The sequence below is a fragment of the Lissotriton vulgaris genome, chromosome 3_1 (genome assembly GCF_964263255.1).
Source record: "Lissotriton vulgaris chromosome 3_1, aLisVul1.2, whole genome shotgun sequence".
In the NCBI taxonomy this organism is placed as follows: Eukaryota; Metazoa; Chordata; class Amphibia; order Caudata; family Salamandridae; genus Lissotriton; species Lissotriton vulgaris.
Window position 1 is genome coordinate 197,440,096 of NC_141689.1, and position 13,218 is coordinate 197,453,313.

A 13,218-nucleotide genomic window follows, 5' to 3' on the forward strand; every position below is an offset into this window, starting at 1 on the left:
TAAGCATTCATACAGTGGAAATAAATTATAAATAAATATGATATACTTTAAAATATATGTGTTTTAAATAATACATTGGTATTTTCTAATTCATATTATCTTTCTAAAGCATTGTGAATTCTCTTTGACTGCTCTAAAGTCAATTACCAAAGATAAATATCGTGCTTTCATTAAATAGTTGTCCTTGTTTTTCTCTATCATTACAATTAAAAGTCCTACAAAATATGCAAATTTATTTACAGAAAAACAGAGTCAGCATCATTTGGAACATCCCCTGTTTTTCAAAATTCCTTGTAAACAGTTTCATAAATTCTTTAAAGATTGTTTTTTTTTTGTTTTTTTGTATATTTTTTTAATAGTATGGTTCTAGGCTATTCCTTGCCCTGAAGATCTAGAACAAATGTGGAAACTACTGAAGCAGAGGATGATCAGAAAACTTGCAGATAGCAGTTAATGAAGATATGAAGCAATACAGCTATGTCATTCTTCAAGTTAGAACTAACTCTGATAGAAAGACCTTAGCTTTGTTTATTTCATTGCATTGTCTACAAGAATTAATTTTTTTATAGCTGGAATGCTTGCAGTTAAAGAAGCTGCCGTATAGCCTTTTAGTCTCCTCAGTTAATACAAGCACCCAACAGCAATTGGCAGAGTAGGAATTTATGCTCTAAACTCTACAAAAGAATTACAATTCTACAACATCTTTGTTTTAGCAGTAATGCTATCTTCTATGTATTTTTTTTGCTTTTTTTTCTTGCTCTCTAAATTTTTTTCTATTATATAGGTATTTTAAACTTTTCTTTTAAATTCTGTACAACTATTAGGATTTGAAATGGGGTGAGATTGAAGCATTTACAAACCTTATCACTACACCATCTTTCTATATAGGTCTTTTCTTTTTTTCACTTTTTTGCTTTATAATGATATCCATCCATTTTCACCAATATCATTCTGTCTTTACTTTGTACATAAAACCATATGAAATTTTCACACTTTAATTAATGTAACCAAAGAACCTCTCAAAGTATCAAAGAACTATTATCTTGCCATTTTAAAAGCATTTTAAGCATTATTATTATTTTTTTTTTACATATTTCATATAATTGCTCTCAGACTGTTTTAAGAACAGCCAAGACAAAAAGGAAGGAGCTTTCATATTTTACATACAGCTACACGTTTGTGATAAAAATTTTGGTCCTTTGGTCCCTAAACAGCTAAGGAATGACAGATAAGATGCTTACAGCGGCCATCAGCTTGGTCGGCATGGCAAAAGCATACTCGGTGGCAAACAGGCACTCCTTTGTCAGTTTTCAGGTTTTGCATTTCCTGTTTTGAAGGAAAAAAGCCTTTGCAGTGATATCTCTTCAGAAATCCTGGTTTCTCTGGATTCTGCCCAGTTTCTCCAACACTTGTCCCTCCAGTCAGCAGACGTGATACATTTCATCGACGAAATATGACGGTCTTAACAATCAAAGAGAGAATAGTCTGATGTCTTCAGTACGACTGGTAGCTTGCTGATATGTCGAAGGTGTCATCCAACATGTCTTGCTCATATAGTTATATATGTATTTTTTATTTTGTTTAATGTGGCACAGTAAGTTCCTGCCCTGGGAGAAAGAAAGAAATAGAAAAGTTAGAAAAGAAGTGAGTGGGGACTCAGTCTAAATATAGAAAAATATAAAAACTTAAGACTCCCTAAGAGCAAGCATGATGTTTTCGAAGTTGTGGTGAGTTTTAATCTAGCGAGTTAGTCACGATCATGATAAACAATGAACTGAAAATCACTATGTCTCATTTAAGTTAAAGATATCTGATTTTAAAGAGTGCTAAACTGGCAATTGAGATTCACAGCAAGTTGTCAAACCGTCCAACTCTCCTCCATCTTAGAGAGGTGGGGAAATATAACAAACCACTTTATCCATTACATCATAAAACAGCGGGACCCACCTCATGCAACATCAGCCCACTACAATGCACATCTCAACTTCTACCACAAGCCCTGCCTTGTCAGAGAATCAGGAGGTTGGCAGATCTGCTTTTGCTGTGGAGGTCAAGTGGTCCTATTACCGCAGAACAATTTTAGCAAGGGCTCTTCTCACAAGCACTAAATGCCCTTCTCTGAAAGGAATTTCGAGAGATCTTTCCGTAGTGTTTCTGTGTTGCGAACAGTGTCTACTGCATATATAGTGACACAGAATAACTAAATTGCTGTGTTTAAGAAGAAGGCATATACTGTTCAGTGCCCTGTTTAGCAAACAGCTTCGCCATTTTGTTTATCTAAGGTCGCGTTTGCGAAACATGGCCCAAGGTTCTTCCATTTTGTGGCCAGTCATGGGAATGACTCTCAAAATGCAGTGGAAAAATTGACTTTTTTACTTTTTATTTTTAGATTACAGAGGCAGATATAGTCTGAACGTGCCCACATAACAGGCAAGTCTGTTTTTTTCAAGCCAAATCCATATTATTGGAAATAAAAAATGTAGAGCAAATGTTTTATGAAAAAAAATGCATTTTTCCAATATAATGTAATCATGATCTGACTAGTCTTCTTGACATTTAAAATTGATGCTTAATCATTAAGGATTAGAAGGCACGGCTCTTATCTTGTCCTTGCAAGCAGGTTGGCCTGGTATTCTCCTCTCTGATTTATTATGTCAAGGGACTAGAACTGGGAAGGCTCACTCCAGTGGCAGTATCATGCGAATACCAATCCCCGCTGGCAGGTTTTTCAGCACTGTTGATTCCTCAAACAGCAAACCATACACAGCAGTCTGAACAATGACAACATCGAATATAATAAACAGAAAGAAAAGACTCGTCGAGGACCCTTTTTCAGTTGTAAACACAAAAGACGCATTCTTTGTCTTTTTTTTATAGGTGGTTGTATAGAACACAAAGCAAAATTTAGTTTAGCTAACATTTCTAGGTGACCAAAGATTAGGTAAGTGGGCAAGAACAGGTTACTGTCCTCTCTATAATTCTGTTTTTGTGTAACTTTTAAGTATAAATTAGTGTTTGGGTGTGTCATTCAGCATAACCAGAAACATAGCAATTGAAAAAGGCCCCCAAATTCTCCAGTAAAGTAAAATATAAATATACGTATACAGAATAAAACACAACAGTTTCAAATGCAAAAATATCAAATCAACCACGCATTTTACCTTTCATGTACGTTATTTGAAGCACGCTAGGCCCAAGTCTGTAAAAAACTGCAAGTGTGCATAAGGCTCAGATTAACCAATCAAATAGGTTGACTCTATTCTTAAAGCAGCTTTAAATAAAAACCCAATCTCATTGATTGATTATTGTTGTTAGGCGTTTTTGAATTAACCAATCAAATCCCTTCAGCTGATTGGCAATTTTGAGCTAACCCATCAGATTGGTTGATACATTCCTTACGTGGTGTAAGGCCTTACCATTTTTTTCAGAAAGGGGCCGATTCAAAACACCAGGAATTGTAAAACCATCTTTATTTTTCTAAATGACATCTAAAAAAAGCATAAACATGACAAGAAACAAAAAAACAAAAACAAAAAAACACTGCAAGCATATAAAATAATATATAATATATAGTTTAGGGAAACGACATGAGCACGGCAAAATTGTGGCAGCACAGAGTTTAAAAAAAAAAGAAAACCAAACAAACAATAAGGAAAAGGCACATGTGATCATGACTGGCCAATCATCAACTGATACAACATCCAAGAAAAAATGCTTCAATCACGGCACCTCCACGAAACGTGACGGCATGTCATGCACCCAAATTCTTTAGCTTGTTACATGACGCCATCATGTCACACTTCAACTTCTAGTTGATGCACTTACGGACTGGGGGGGCTCTTTTTCTCCACTCTCACGTCACTACGTGAACTTTTTCCTACAGTAGCTCAGCGCGAGACTGTGGTGAGAATGACAGGCTCTGCTTAGGTTGGAATTTGATTGAATGACAAAAGAAGAAAAGATTTTTTTTTTCGGTTTTTTAATATATATATATTTTTTCTTTGGGAAGGAAAGGAAATCATGTACTAACACAGCATCACACTGGGTCGCTCTGACATGTTATTGCAATCAAATGGTAAAAGAAAAGGAAAACAGAGATGGATAAAAATGGCCGAAGCCTGGCCTAGAGACAGACACACATGGACATATGGAAAACAGAGACACAGTGCAGCCTGTCCTCTTGGGAGCACTCCATGAGAATGAAAGCACAAAGATCTATTGCAAAATCTCAAAATTAAATCTACAGCCAATCATTTGCATTTGAGACCACTTTCCTTGCAGCCCTCATGGGGATGTCGCTGTACAGTAGAACCGCAAATACAAAGAAGCAATACATATGGGTTAATTAAGTTAATAAATGATTGGTTTGTATAGAATACAGCAATGCTATGGGTCCACCATAGGATAAATGAGCTGCCTCTCCAGCAGCATGATCCCTGATAGCTGGCCATTTTAAGTTGGGTAAATGGCCTACTTGTTGGTCTGTGTTCTTGAACTTGATTCTTCTACCGTACAGTGGTTCCAGCTTTTAGTAGTCATGGTTCTAAATCCAATTTATTGTTGGTAAGTAGAATTTGGCAAACATGACCAGCTCTCCTGCATTTTAGGACATGCAAGCTTTTTCAAGGCTTATACATATTTTCATTTGAAATCAATAAAGGTCGTGCCTGTAAAACATCAGTCCTTGACTCCGTTTTTTAAATAAATCCGTCTATTTAGAGTTGTCCGTGTTGCTCTGGCTTATGCCCGACCTATGCCTGTCTGTGTAAAAAAGGGATGAAACCAGGTCTTTCGCACGGAATCTATCGCTGTAGCCAGGCTCTCTCTGCCTGCTGCTCACTACTGGGAAAGGTCTGGCTCCTGGGACTTGCATGCAAACGTGCTACCCCTCATAAACGTCCTGATGTGGTGGCCATCTTGGATGAGGGCATTCCCAATAGAATCCAAATAAACCCATAAGGAATCCCCGGCATATAAGATGGCCCTGCATCAACATCATGATGATGCGGCCACCTTAAAGGAGGAGATTCTGCACGCAGTCCAATGAGGTTTGTCAGTTTTCATTTAACATATTAGGCCATTTCCCAATGTAAAATAAGTTTTCTGACTTCTAAACATTAATTTACTCTTGTAAACCAGGCTATTTACACACCTAGGTTTAAATTTGAAGCGCACACAGTTTTTTTGGAGCAGGCCCAATAAGCTTGATTGTGTTGAGCAAGCATTGACGTAATTTATTTGAAAGAGCAATTGGTCAAAACAGTCGACAGTAAGGGGCTCATTACGATGCAATTCAGATGAGTGTCCGACCGACATCGTAGCGGAATTGGAACCGACCGACAAGCAGTCAGAGGTCCCACTCGCCTAATTATGATGCAACAGCCATGTAGGTGGTCGGAATCATACCTTTTTTCATTGCGGCCTGTGCTGCGCAAGCCACAATGGAAAAACTGATGTTTGAAACATCCATGTGCCAAGCATCACATGGTGCCTGGCACACGGGGCATTGATGTCTGTGTTGACTCCCTGAGCCAATAGCAGAGGCCCACGGGGGACGGGAGTCCTTCTAGGGGCCTCCAAAGTCCCATTCCTGCTCCCTTTTCATGCGGTCAGAACTCCATGAAAAGGCAGTCGGAATAAGAAATCGAAAACTATCTGTTTGTAGGGTATTACATTCCAACCGACGGTCGGACGGGCTCAAGGAGCCTGTTGGCAGCGTTGGTTGGTCCCGCCGCCATGTGCTGACTCTGACCTTCGCACATCATATTGCGTCAGTCGGACCGTGGCAAAAGATGTCAGATGGACTACCGATGACAGGCTGTCGGAGGCAGTCTGTCCAATATCAAAATCAGGCCCCTAAGTTTAATGGAGGAGGTGCCATTCTTTAGGTGTAGTTCATAAGCATTTCTTAGTCACTAATGCAAAAGACAGGTGTCAATGACAGCTTTCTTCTGGCTCACTAGACTGATGTGTGGCCTGTAAGATCTGGGTTTTATCCCATGGTCACAGGTTCGAATCATGCTGGGTTCACTTAGGCTTTTATCCTTTTTCAGGTTGGTAAAATGAATTACATTGAGTTAGGTGACAATAAATAGGACTTACCTGTCAATAGAACTATGAGGCTACATAGGGTGAACACGCATTCTAAAAATAGCCAGATATGCTGATAGTCCGCTTTATAAATGTCTTTTCTCATTGACTATGGGATGGAAAGAAATTCAACTCTACGGGTTGTAAGGATGCTTTGAAGGAATGACAGGCCCCTACATCTTATGGAATTGTTGAAATAATTTTTAGAAGAAGGAAAACAGTCCTGCATGTTTAAACATAAATTGACTTGACTGTTATGTTATGTTAAAAGCACTTATTAAGCGCACGTACACCAACGGTTTCATGGCGCTGACTCCAAAGATTCAAGTGGTAGCTCAGAGAAGGGATGTTCTCTGATACACTTATTTAAGAATCCCTGTAGAATCACACATAATTCACAGAGTAAGAAATTCCGCTAAGCTAAGCCATAACCAAGGTTGATACACATGTGTATTGTACTGAAAGGCACTTTCTGGAAAAACTCTATTGCTAAAGCTGTGCAGCAGAGGCATGATAAAGTCATTGGTGCAAAACCACACAGCGTGGGGATACAAAGATTCAAACCTAGAACTTAACCAAAACTAAACATTCTACACAGGTCAAGGTTCAAAACTGCTTCAGACAGATGATACTCATGAATCGCGCCATGAAAAAGATGGAAGCTGGTGAAGAGGGATAGTGGGCTGTGAGAGCGTATGAGTGACACTGCTAGAGATTGGTCACTCAATCGCAGCAAGTGTGTGGAGAAGTGTGTCTCAATGGTTAGAGCGGCAGACCCTGATGCAGAGGTCTAGCCCGGGACCAGGGTTCAATTCCCCGCCTCGATGGGTCTTGGGCTCAAAATTCCACAGACCTGATAATTCTCTCCTATTCCAATCATAGAGTCCCACACTGCAACTCTGGGCAACAGTTTGCTTAATCTCCACAACGGTCCCCACAACGCTAAGGATGCCTGGCCTCCACCTTGGGGGTGCCCAGGAGTGGACGCCTCACAGGGAAAGCCAGGATGGATTCCACAGTGGTATTCGTACAAGCGCCTTGAGACCCTTGCAGGTGAGTAGTGCGCTATACAAGTATCAATTTACAATTTCGACAAGTGGAAAATTGACTAATAGTGACAATCGTGATTTCTAAACCTAATTTCTTAATCACAGAGTGGGCATACAACGGGCAAGCAACCCTGAAATGTTCTCACTCAATTAGATGGGCTTTGTATTCATGCATAATGCATCTAATAGGTCTTCTTTAAGCATGGGCGAATTTTGCGAATCTCGCGTTCGCGAATTTTGCGGATTTGCGAACTCGCAATCCTCAAAATCCGCGAATTCTCGCGAATTTGCGGATTTTTTTTTTTTTTGTGTTTGCGCGGGTTTCTGCCAGTTCACGAGGGTTTTGTACAATGTCGCAAATTGCAAACTTACCTGTCGGGTCGCAAGTTTCGCGAACTTGTTGTTTCTACGTGTCCAGCCTGTTTGGGACACTCTTCTTCATCACTGCCACTCTCTGTCACCACTGCCACTCTCTGACTACTCATGCCACCCTCTGGCCCACCCATGCCACCCTCTGTTTCATCACAGCACCCTCTGGTTGTCCAGTCAGTGTACATTATTGTGGCAACGCAAGCACACCTTCCCTGCCTCAAGTGACCTGAATTAATTTGGGGCTGATTAATGTGTCACAGAATATTTTTTTAGCTGGCACCTGCTTCCTTAGTGCTTCCTGATTAGTGATCTTTTGCACTTGCTAAGTGCTTTCATTGTTGCAAAATTAGTTACAACACCTGCCCTGCCCCAACTGACAATAATGAATTAGGGGCTGATTAATGGATTTGAACTTCCAGCCTGGCTCCTGCTTGTCTCCCTTAGCTGTAATTCAGGACCTTTGTGGCATATGTGTAACTATTCTGAGGTTCAGAGCAGGGTCACATAATAGTTGCAACTGGCAACTGAACTCTGGAGGGGCCCCTCAGGAAGCACTACAGGAAATGGCTACTAATGATGAGCCTGAACTTTTGAACCTGGTAAGTAGTTTCAGTTTTGCTAAGATCGTATTTCTGCAATTTTGCACTTATTCGCGGGGCGCGAAGTTGTACTGGGAAGCCGCGAACTCACGCGAACAGTGCGAACAGTGCGAGCAAAATCCGCTGCTCGCGGATTTGCGGATTTTGCGGGAGATTCGCGAATCTCGCGGATTGCGAATTTACCGAAAATCCGCAAAATCCGCGAGCGAAACGGATTTTCCGCCCATGCTTAGTCTTCTTATCTTATCCACAAGGAGGCCTATCCTCAGGCCTTCCGCTAGCCATTGTTGCCTTCATTGCCTTGGGGTGGATGGGCCAACTGGAAGCCCAGAGTATTTAACCATAGCCGGAGCTTCCTCAGAGTCAATAGCATGCCATGTAAGCCTATTTTTGGACCGGTGGAGTCTCAGCGCCACTGCTCCTTTAACGGTATTAGTCTGCCAAGAAAATCTTCTAATTTATCTGAGGACCAGGCCCCTCTGCTGTCTCAAATCATCACCTTGTTGTCTTCTTGGCACAGTCCTTACCAAATGAGGTGACCACCAGCCACCGAGACGGTCATTTTCCCCAATTCCTCAGAACCGTGAATAGCAACTAGCCTTCCTCTGGTTTTAAAAACCCTGCCCTAATCAGCAAATCTGGTCCATCAATGAACAGACATTGTAATTGTGCCCTACCAATAACAAGTTGAAGCGGTGGCTATGATATACAGTTCTAAGCAAATATCCAACAGTGATATGCCACTGCTAAGCCGAGACTGTGGCTGGGCTGTGCTAGCGCAATATCATGCCTTACTGTGGCTGTAATATAGCAATATTAACCCCTTCGATGCTGATGACGAGCTCAGCTCGTCATCAGCTACGGCGCTCGTATGCTGATGACGAGCTGAGCTCGTCATGTAACGCGGGTTTTTGAAAAATCCAGCACACAGCGGGAAAACCGCTAGTGGGCAAGGGGTTAAACAAATCCTGGCTGTCATATGGCAGTAGGAAGCTGAAAATGTAGCTGTACTATACAATATTTAGGCAAAACTGTGACTGTGATATAGCAATATTAAGCTGAAACTGTGGTTGCGATATACGTATACTAAGCCAAAACTGTGGACGTGATATACCAATACAAACTGAAACTGTATCTGTGCTATAAAAGTAGTAAGCCAAAACTGTGGATGTGATATCTCAATGCCAGACCAAAACGATGTATACCAATACTAAGCTGAAACTGTGGTTATTCCTTTCCCGATCAAAACTGTTGGTGCGATATATCAACACCAAGCCAAAACTGTGGTTGGGAGTCGCCAGTTCCAAGCCGAAACTGTGGCTGTGATACACTAGTTCCAAGTCAAAACTATACAAGAGCTGTCCCAATTCCAAGCCCAAACTATGGTTGTGACACACAAGTTCGAAGCAGACACTGAAGCTGCGATGCCCAGCACTAAATAGAAGCTGTGGTTGTGATACACCAGTTCCAAGTAGATACTGCGGCTGCGATGTACCAATAATATACCAAAACTGTGGTTCTTATATACCAACACCAAGCTGAAACTATAGCTGTTATGTTCCGTTAACATGCCAAAACTGGAGCTCTTATATGCTATATTGTGACAACTAGTCAAAACTGTGACTGTGATACTGAATATCAAGCTGTAACTGCAGGGGTGATTCGCCCAGGAATTGTGGAGGGTAGGGATACTAACTGCACGTTGAGGAAAACTTGGACTCTGTAATGAAGATTACTGGTGAGTAGTCCGGCCATGTCCTTAAACAAACTGGGGCAGATTTACATTAAACTAACGCAGCGCGGTGGAGCAAGTCATTTTGCCTCGCCTTGCTGCGTTAGTCTGGAAGCCCAGGGATGCAACATATTTACAACAATATGTTGCATCTCTGTGCTTCCCCCTGCGCTGGCGCACAAACTGCAGCCATTCGCCAACACAGGCTCCCGTGCACCCTACGTTGTGGGGAGATTGTTTATGTGCAGGAATAAACATATAAACATCAGAAATGGCATTTTAACACTTCTACATGTGCTGCATTAGCACACGTGGAACTTGAAAAAAAACTTCTTTATTTAAAGGATTGTTCATGTGCAGGAAGGGACATCTTACTGTACATAAACAATAACCAGAGGTGATTTCCTCTTTCTATTTGTGCTGCAGAATGCAGCACGCATAGAAAGAGGAAAAATCAAGGAGAAATTAATACATTTTTCCTCGTTGTAACTCCCTACACCTCTCTTGGGAGGCGTAGCATTCAGACGCATTTCCAGATTTACGATTTCTTGTAAATCCGGAAATGTGTCTTGTTCCATGGGTTTTGCGTGGGAACACCCATGGAACGCCCCTGGCAGCGCAAGGGGCTTGTAAACCTGCCCCACAATAGTTTTCCTAAACATCTTTGCCTCACATCTTCCGATCTACACCCTTGTTGCATTTCATAAACACACTGGGGCTTATTTCCAAGTCCCTTGCGCCGCCCCTGCGTCACTTTTAACATGGGGAAAAAGTGGGGAAGGAGGCTTGCAAAGAAAGTCCCACTGTGTCTAAAAGTTGCCAATTACACAAATTGACTTGAAAAGGGGAGATGCATGCTGCGATTGACAACGAAGCACTTTGCAGGCACTTGAAAGCGCACCTCTCCTCCCACAGACGGTGGGAAGCAGTCATTAGCCTCTCGCGCTCACGGTCAGTGGCCTCTGGCCTTGGCGGCGCGCGCCTGCGCTCGGCACACGCCGCCGCGCGCCCCGGCCATCTGGCGTTAAGTAATGCTCACTGCTAATGCTAACTACTTGGCTCCTGTTTGCGATCCTTATTGTGTCCCCCGCAGCTTCAAATTACCTCCAAGGTGCACAGTGCAATTAACTAAAAATATTTCCTGCTTGGGCTTAATTGCGCTCTGTTTCAATCCACCTACGGCTAATGGCGGCGAGGTGAAAGCCAGGGCCCAAATAAATAACATTGATTAAAGTTAGATGCCTCAATGAGCTTTCATAGAAGGTATTAATTATTAAAATGTTATTATTTTTTTCACTAGAACCTTTGGGTCATGTTTCAAGAGGCAGAATCGTCGTTCTAATGAAGCTGCGGGCAGCGCGCGCCTATTTGTAGACGGTGCAGGCCACAGTACTTAACAAAAGTTTTATTTCTCGTCGCCAAGATTTTTGTTTGTGCTGTGGGATAACTTCATGTCCCATCTTGGAGCCTTGTCTGCCCTTCGGTATGTGCTTCTGATTACACCCAGAGGCAGCGGGGGTGGAGTTGGGGAGGGGAGAAAAAACACTCTGCTCTACAATTCACCAAAATCAGGTGTTTGCAGGTGGGGTGCACCACAGTAATTTTTTGGGAACCAGGGGGCATATTACCAAGCCGGGCGAAATTACATTATCGCCACTTTAGCGGCTGTTTTCGGCCGCTAAGCGGCGATAATTACATCGCCCTATTAGCAAGCTGTCGCTAACTAATGTTAGCGACAGCTTGTAGGCGATAGCGAGCGGTTTGGGGCCCGCTTTGCATGTCCGCGATATTTATCGCTAATGACATACAAAGTGGGCGTACCCAACCTGTTAGCAACTGAAAACTGTTGCTAACATCGCTATTGCCTATTACCAAGGCAGGCGTAGCGATGGAAATATTCGCGCTAAGCGCGAATAGCTCCAAAAACTAACGCCTGCTCAGACCAGTTCTTAACCATTATATCCAATGGGAAGTGGATATAATGGCTAAGACCCTGTTAGCGATAATGCGTGAATATCGCTGTATTCTCAGCGATATTCACGGATTTCGCCGGGAATTTTATCGCTTTTGAAATAAACGTTGCTAATAGCACGTTATCTCAACGATAAAAGCCGGCGATGCCTGGTGATAGACAAATTGTCGCTAAGCCTATTTAGCTATAAATATCGCTAGTTGTTGGTAATATGCCCCCCAGGGGCCAAATTATCAAGAAAGAGCGATACATTATCGCCGGTTTTATCGACAGGAAACTGCCGCTAAAGCGACAATAATGGGTTTTATAATATGCCCTTGTAAATTCCCATAGAACCCCAGGTTCTGATTTTAACCTGGGCTTCAATGGGAATTCACAAGGGCATATTATCAAGCCCATTATCGCCGCTTTAGCGGCAGTTTCCTGCCGATAAAAGCGGCGATAACATAACGCCCTTTCTTGATAATATGGCCCCTGGACTTTTTTTTATTCATTCGACTTTGGCCCAGCATAAGAGGAAGGCATACATGGAAACAAGCATACGCAAAGGCAATGGGATTAGCCCATGTGATTACTAATAAGTTTATTATTTTGTACGTTTTAACTTGGTGAGTAAAAATCCAATACAGCAGACAACGTTCACCAACCATATCGTAACCATTTAATACATTTAAGCAAAGCATGTTTTTACAGTTACGATTTGGCGCGTGGAAAGGGTGTCCACTCCAACATTATTTTAGCAATAGGAAATAGCATTCTGCGTAACAAACATTTAACATCTAGTAAACGTGTGCAGCCACTGGGAGATTTGATGAGCAGCTAAGTCATGAAAATCCTCTGAACTTTTTTGTTGTTGCAGTTTGAAATACCGCAAACTCAAGCCGAAGGTGCGCTTAACAAGAGCACCAGTTACATTATACAAGGACACATTCATTTTTAGTAAGCACAGGGAAGATTAAGTGATTTGCCCAGAATCACAGGATGTTGAGCGGGTGCCGAGACTCAAACCTGGCTTATCAGCGCCAAAGTTAGCATCTCTGGCCATTACGCCACACCCTCTCCTGATTGCGTCATGTTTACTTCTAGCAAAAGTTTGCATCTTATTCAGAGACAAAATTGGCTAAAACAAGTCTTTCCTTATTGCACAATGTATTCACGTTGATCGCTCACACAACTGTGATCATTCTCATAGGGGCCTTAAGGCATTAAAATGCTGGCCACAATGAATTGTTCAAATACCATACGTTAGATGCAGTAAATTATATGGTACAGGGCCACAGCATAACATGTACTTTATCAACGGAAAAGAAGGTCGGAAACTTCCAACAAAGGTCCTTCTTTGAGGTGTATGCTTAATTACACAGTTTTCTGTGGTACCAGGAATAGCCATGTACCTTGCTATTT

General features: G+C 41.9%; 1 protein-coding gene across 12 annotated transcripts in view; it reads right to left on the bottom strand.

The window, feature by feature from the left end:
• Positions 1-354: 354 nt before the first annotated feature.
• The window catches only part of CELF4 (CUGBP Elav-like family member 4), a 1,334,281-nt gene continuing 1,321,417 nt past the window's right edge, over positions 355-13,218 (bottom strand). For 6 of the 12 annotated variants that reach the window (XM_086960321.1, XM_086960314.1, XM_086960320.1 and 3 more), the window contains one exon: positions 355-1,607. The gene's annotated coding sequence lies outside the window, so the exon portion shown is untranslated. The remainder of the gene's footprint in view (positions 1,608-13,218) is intronic. The other 6 variants (XM_086960324.1, XM_086960316.1, XM_086960323.1 and 3 more) reach the window with 1 other exon arrangement.